This window comes from Mesoplodon bidens, assembly GCF_964165515.1.
Source record: "Mesoplodon bidens genome assembly, chromosome: 1".
Taxonomy (NCBI): Eukaryota; Metazoa; Chordata; class Mammalia; order Artiodactyla; family Ziphiidae; genus Mesoplodon; species Mesoplodon bidens.
This window is the reverse complement of record NC_138176.1, coordinates 45870137-45877694: the sequence shown is the minus strand read 5'-3', so window position 1 is coordinate 45877694 and position 7558 is coordinate 45870137.

Sequence of the window (7558 nt, the reverse complement as noted above, 5' to 3'; positions counted from 1 at the left end):
AAACTTTGATTTAGAGAGGTTACGAATGTGCCAAGGCTATAAAGTGGGGAGGAGCTGTGTCAGGATGTGCAGGCATGTTTAAGACTTCAACTCCATGCCCCTTGCTAACAGGCAACACTATGCCTCGCAGTCAAAAAGAGATGTGTCTGGGAATGAGCTCACTACTGGCAAGGCAAGTAAGTCATAGAAGGATTAGTGTTGTTAAGTTGCATCTTTTTAGGGGAGTCTGTTCCACTGTCTTCTGAATAACTAAATAGTGACTGTATATCTGGAATATCAAAGATACATGTACCATGATCGAGGGCTGAGTCTTATTAGAAATCATATGCAATATATATCCATTATGTACTTTATATTTGTTTATAATGTTCATTATTTCTATGGTTAAAAAGCCCCATAAATTTATCCCCACCCCACTTTATCAGGGAGAAAGAAATGCTGGGTCAGTCCTTCTCCATTTCACCAGACTCCTTTTAGCTGCCCTTATGTGATTTTTCACATTCTAGGCTAGCCTTCGTATTTACGTTATCCCAGTGTCCCCAGTGTGACAATCTTAGGACCCATTATATTTTAGTGTCTTTTGTTAATTTCTAATCAATTCCTAATCAATTCTTGGTATATATAAGGAACTCAATGAATATTTGTTGAATGAATAGATGAATGCTTAACCTATAGAGGACTACTCAAATTCCAGGGCTATTGTTAACATAGGAGTTGCTGCCTTCTTACAATACAAACAGTAATGTCAACAACACATTGGTGAGTGGCCACTTTGTCTTCTTTGACCAGTTCAGTGGGTCATAAACTTTGGATAAACATATTTTTAGGTTTCTGCTTTAAGGTGATAGAATGAACACATGCATTTGAAACCCCAGTGGAATATTAGTAAAGAATTACAAAAGATGATATAAACCTTTAACTGTAAAGGATCAATAGTTGAAAGAGATGTCAGTAGAGCTTCTGGAAGACAAAAAGCTTTTGAAGGTACATTGGTGGGTGAAACAGAGTTGAAAACATGCAGAAGGGTACTGCATGAGAATTGATTTTCCCAGTGGTGGAAAATCAGTGGTGTGGTGGAGCCAGGTCTCATTGACCTGGGATTGTGATAATCTCTTCCCAACTGTGACTTCAGAAATACCATGTTAGAATCTTGAAATTGGCCATACTGGGAGTACAAATCTGGGCTTTTCTTTCTTTCCTTCTCATTAGCTGATTGTTAAGCATTTACCAGTGCATCTTTGTAAGGAGCCCCATAGAAAATCTAAGATTTTGGTAATCTGGTCCAAATGGTAAGAATGAGGGTGTGCTCAAAAAAAGGAGTAGAACTATTAAAGGTTTAGATCAGCTGTGACAATCCTTTTACCCTGTTTCTGCCTGTACTTGACATTTGCCTCAGTGCCAAACCCTAGAGGGTTCTCTCTAAAGCAGTGGTTTTCAAACCTTAGCCTGCCTCATGATCACCTGGAGCCTTGTTCAAACACAGATCACTGGACCTCACTCTCAGTTTCTTTTTTTTCTTTTTTTATAAATTTATTTATTTATTTTTGGCCGTGTTGGGTCTTCATTGCTGCACGCGGGCTTTCTCTAGTTGTGGTGAGCTGGGGCTACCCTTTGTTGCGGTGCATGGGCTTCTCATTACAGTAGTTTCTCTTGTTGAGGAGCATGGGCTCTATGCGCGTGGGCTTCAGTAGTTGTGGCTCGTGGGCTCTAGACCGCAGGCTCAGTAGTTGTGGTGCATGGGCTTAGTTGCTCTGTGGCATGTGGGATCTTTCTGGACCAGAGTTTGAACCCACGTCCCCTGCATTAGCAGGTGGATTCTTAACCACTGTGCCACCAGGGAAGCCAACTCTCAGAGTTTCTGATTCAGTATCAGTAGTTCTGGAGTGAACAAGAATTTGCAACTCTAACAGGTTCCAGGTACTGCTGCTGCTGCTGCTGGTCTGGGGCGCATACATTGAGAGCCAGTGTTCTAAAGAAAGTAAAGGAGAACCTTGGGGTGGATGTTGGCATTGTGAAGTGAGGTGTTTCTCATTTGACCTTGGGGTGGTAGGGGGCAGTCTGTCGACTGGCTTCTAGCTCTGCTTCCTAAAATTAGCCTCCCAGGCAACAAACCCCTTCCATTAGAGACAGCCCAACTCGCTTTGCCATTCAGTTAAGAGGCCTGGCGAGGAAACAAAGCCAGTTATTCTATAGTGTCCTAGAATCATCCTTATCTTTCTTGTAGGGAATCAATTATTATATAGACATGTCAGTGTAGCCTCTGTTTCTTAGTTTTCAACTTTATAGTCAACCTTTCATCAAAACATAGATAACGTAATTAAGCTTACAAAATAAAATGTTTATGCTATTAATGTTAACAATGTAAAAATAGAGAAAAGGGCAAAAACTGGGAGATCAAAGTTGGGAAGACAGAAAAAAAAAGAATAAAAACATAAATATTTTATATAGTGAACAACCAAGTGATTGTTTAAAGTTGATAGCCAAATGTATAGAGTTTTGGGTATAATACTCAACTTTACCAAGGCAACCAACAGAAGAACTGAAAATTTTTATATCTCAAAAATTTAAAAGATGAAGAGGTATCATAAATAAAATGCTCATTTTTTTAATAGCTGGGAGTAAATAGAGGGGTGAAAGTAAATAAATACATGGAGACAAACATATTATTTAGTGTTTTGAAGGTAACAACAAGAAGTAAAAACAGAAAGAGTTAAATGCAGTGAACTCTGAGGAGTGGATAGTTGGCATAGAAACAAAGGAGAACACTGGTGTTTCTCATTATAAAACTTCTGCTATCTTATAATTCAAATGGACATGTGAATGTATCGTTCTTTTTAAAAAATGTCCTTTACGTTAAGATGACTTCTTATTGGTATGGACAGTCTTAAGCATTTATAGTTTATAGCTTAGTTTGAAAATGGACAATGGATACAGAGACTTTTTTAAAAATTGAAGTATTGTTGATTTACAGTGTTGTGACAGTTTCAGAGTGATTCAGTTATATATATATACACACACACACACACACACACACACATATATATATATATACACACACATATATTCTTTTTCAGATTCTTTCCCATTATAGGTTATTATAAGATATTGACTATAGCTCCCTGTGGCACAGTAAATCATTGTTGCTTATATATTTTATATATGGTAGTGTGTATCCATTAATCCCAAACTCCTAATTTATCTCTCCCTCCACCCCTTTGGTAACCATAAATTTGTTTTCTATGTCTGTGAGTCTGTTTCTGTTTTGTAAATAAGTTCATTTGTATCATATTTTAGATTCCATGTATAAGTGATATCATATGATATTTGTTTTCCTCTGTCTGACAACTTCACTTAATATAATAATCTCTAGGTCCATCCAAGTTGCTGCAAATGGCATCATTTCATTCCTTTTTATGGCTGAGTAATATTCCACCATGTATATATATACCATATCATCTTTATCCATTCATCTGTCGATGGACATTTAGGTTGCTTCCATGTCTTGGCTATTGAAAATAGTGCTGCTATGAACATTGGGGTGCATGTATCTTTTTGAATTAGGGTTTTGATCTTTTCCAGATATATGGCCAGGAATGGAATTGCTGGATCATATAATAAGTAGATTATTAGTTTTTTGAGCACCCTCCATGCCATGTTCCACAGTGACTGCACCAATTTACATTCCCACCAACCGTGTAGGAGGGTTCCTTTTTCTTCACACCCTCTCCAGCAGTTATTATTTGTAGACTTTCTGATGATGACTATTCAGACCCATGTGAAGTGATATCTCATTGTAGTTTTGATTTACATTTCTCTAATAATTAACAATACTGAGCATCTTTTCATGTGCCTGTTGGCCATCTGTATATCCTCTTTGGAGAAATGTCTGTTTAGGTCTTCTGCCCATTTTTGGATTGGGTTGTTTGTTTTTTTAATATTGAGCTGCATGAGCTGTTCATATATTTTGGAGATTAATACTTTGTCTGTTGATTCATTTGCAAATATTTTCTCCCATTCTGAGGGTTGTCTTTTTGTCTTGCTTATGGTTTCCTTTGAGGTGCAAAATCTTTGAAGTTTCATTAGGTCCCCTTTGTTTATTTGTATCTTTATTTCCATTACTCTAGGAGGTGGATCAAAAAAGATCTTGCTGTGATTTATGTCAAAGAGTGTTCTTCCTATGTTTTCCTCTAAGAGTTTTATAGTGTCTGGTCTTACATGTAGGTCTCAAATCCATTTTGAGCTTATTTTTGTGTATGGTGTTAGGGAGTGTTCTAATTTCATTCTTTTACATGTAGCTGTCCAGTTTTCCCAGCACCACTTATTGAAGAGGCTGTCTTTTCTCCATTGTATATCTTTGCCTCTTTTGTCATAGATTAGTTGACCATAGGTGTGTGGGTTTATCTCTGGGCTTTCTATCTTGTTCCATTGATCTATGTTTCTGTTTTTGTGCCAGTACCATATTGTCTTGATTACTGTAACTTTGTAGTATAGTCTGCAGTCAATAAGTTATTGGCATAGAGTTGCTTGTAGTAGTATCTTAGGATGCTTTGTATTTCTGCGGTGTCTGTTGTAACTTCTCCTTTTTCATTTCTAATTTTATTGATTTGAGTCCTCTCCCTCTTTTTCTTGATGAGTCTGGCTAATGGTTTATCAATTTTGTTTATCTTCTCAAAGAACCAGGTTTTAGTTTTATTGATGTTTGCTATTGTTTTCTTTGTTTCTGTTTCATTTATTTCTGCTCTGATCTTTATGATTTCTTTCCTCTGGATTACTAATCCTTTTCTGATAAGTTCTTTCAACAAATTTGTTTTTATTTCTAATTTTCCATGGTACTAAATGTTTATATACAGACCTCAAAATCATTGATTCCATTGCCCTTGACTTTACTGAATGAATGTTCTGTATCAGCTCTCACAAAATGCTCCCAATTTCATGCTTCTTATTGAATGAAGAGTAACATTCCCCTTCTTAACTTCAGAAATGCTTCTTCCAAAATTGAGACAGTATTTCCAATAAGATCTAGGAAAGTTGAAGGTATAAATTATTTTTGGTATAGAGTAGTTTAGTAAGACAGCAAGAGAAAAGTAGCATTAATTACATTTTGAACTAGATTTGTATGTGGCCTTATACAAGCCACTTCTCGTTAATTCCCAATTTTTATATTTATGAAAAATTTAGTTAGATGATTTCCAAGGACGGTTTTGACTCTAAAATTCAGAATTTGTCAAGAAATTAGATAGTTGTATTAGTGAGGATAATTCTGAAGTATATAGATTTTGTTTATTAGTAGATGCTATAGAAATGAGCTTGATTCACCCTCAGTCTAGTTTGTTAGTTCATAGAGGGCAAGCATGGTTATTTTCATTTATCATTAGATCTTTTTGGCATTTATTAAACTTTTTTGCACAGTCAGTACCTTGAGCAATGTTATTTAGTGTTCATTCAGACCCTCTGGACGGCTTTAGTAACCTGTGGAATCATTGTATTGTATATTTCCTCTAGTACTAACGGGTCCACAAGGCCACCAGGAAGAAAGAGTATATACTCTAGTCTACTCTATATTTTTTAAGGAAATGGAAATTAAGATAAAGGGTGGTAGAGTTGCAGGGTGAAATGCAAGTGGTGACCTGTATGGTTATACTGGGGTTGGATGTGGTTAGGTAATAAGCTTTCAGATCCAGGTTTAGTTGAGTGAGGTTAATGACAGCTGTAGTGCTGTAGTTACTGAGAGAAAGCTGTGGAAAAGACTGTTGGGAATCAAAATAGGCAAGCAGGACTCTTCTTTTTTTTTTTTTTTTTTTGTGGTATGCGGGCCTCTCACTGTTGTGGCCTCTCCCGTTGTGGAGCACAGGCTCCGGACGCGCAGGCTCAGCAGCCATGGCTCACGGGCCCAGCCGCTCCGCGGCATGTGGGATCCCCCCAGACCTGGGCACGAACCCGCGTCCCCTGCATCGGCAGGTGGACTCCCAACCACTGCGCCACCAGGGAAGCCCGCAGGACTCTTCTTGTGTCTCTGAATTCCTTTGATCTTCACCCCATTCTCATTAGTTCTAGAGCAAAGAATTTCCCTGGCTTATCCCATCCCTCAGAAATAACTGAGTCTAACAGTCTTTGAAAATAGGTGTCCAAAATCAATAATCCTTTTGTTCTTTTGGCCTTTATTTTAAAAATAAATAATTGGAGATGGTTGCAAACCACCCATAATGATTTACTTTAAGAAAATATCATATGATAATTATATGGAAGGGAAGATTTGTTATAGTTGACATAAGTTATGAATCATAAGGCAGAAGAAAATTTCTGGTGAGAGAAGACCAGAAGTTAGATTTGTCCTGACACAGTGAGTATGCCATCAAAATGTGCAGTGGCATCTCTGCACGTCATAAAGGTGATTATTCTGTGTCAAAGCACTGGCAGGTTAGGTCTCAGATACTATCTTTAAGATTAAGGAAATGAGCATTGACAGCAGGTAGGCTGGATTTAAAGAAACTCATGATTTTTTGTTTTTAAATTTATTTATTTATTTTTGGCTGCATTGGATCTTTGTTGCTGCACATGGGCTTTCTCTAGTCGCTGCAAGTGGGGGCTACTCTTCATTGCAGTGCTCAGGCTCTCATTGCAGTGGCTTCTTTTGTTGTGGAGCACGGGCTCTAGGCACACGGGCTTCAGTAGTTGTGGCACGTGAGCTCAGTAGCTGTGGCTCACGGACTCTAGAGCTCAGGCTCAGTAGTTGTGGCACACGGTCTTAGTTGCTCCGCTGCATGTGGGATCTTCCCGGACCAGGGCTCAAACCCGTGTCCCCTGCATTGGCAGGCGTATTCTTAATCACTGTGCCATCAGGGAAGTCCTGTAATTCATGCTTAAACATTGAGGAGATTGTGTTTTGAGAGAAGATTATGGGCAGTACAATCATGATGCAGAGATTCATTGTACATGAGTAGGAGTGAACGTGTTATGTGGTAGCAGTTCAGTATGTAGGACAATGATATGGACCATAATGCATAAATTATAAAGTTAAGCTACTGAAGGACTTTGCTATATTTAGAAAAGTAAGTTTAAAAAGATAATTATGCAGGGCCAAAAGAGGCAGCTGTGTCTCTACCTATGAATTTTCATATCCACTGATTTAGTCCTATGAGAACATCAAAGTAAAGTCTAGTACATATGAACTTAATGTAATCCAAAACGCACTGGTAACAAGGAGGAAAATTAGGACTATATCTCCCATTTCTAGGTGGTGAAATATAGAGGACAAGATTTTTGGTTTTATGGAGAAGGAAGGCACTGAAATTATCTCAGGGCTTTAAGACTAGTGATGGGGAAAACATCGCAAAGTCGAGCCCATGCAGGTGGTAGAAAAGCACTGGAGAAAGTTAAATACAATTCACTGAAGTAGAGAAAGGCTTTATACCAGATATTTTTGATAGGGAACTTTCAGAACAACTGTGGAACTCAGATTAAATCTGGACTCAACATCAGTCCATAGATCTGCTCTATCAGTTCCCCACAGAGAACTTTTAAAAAATATATAAATCTCAGAGCCTTACACATAATATTT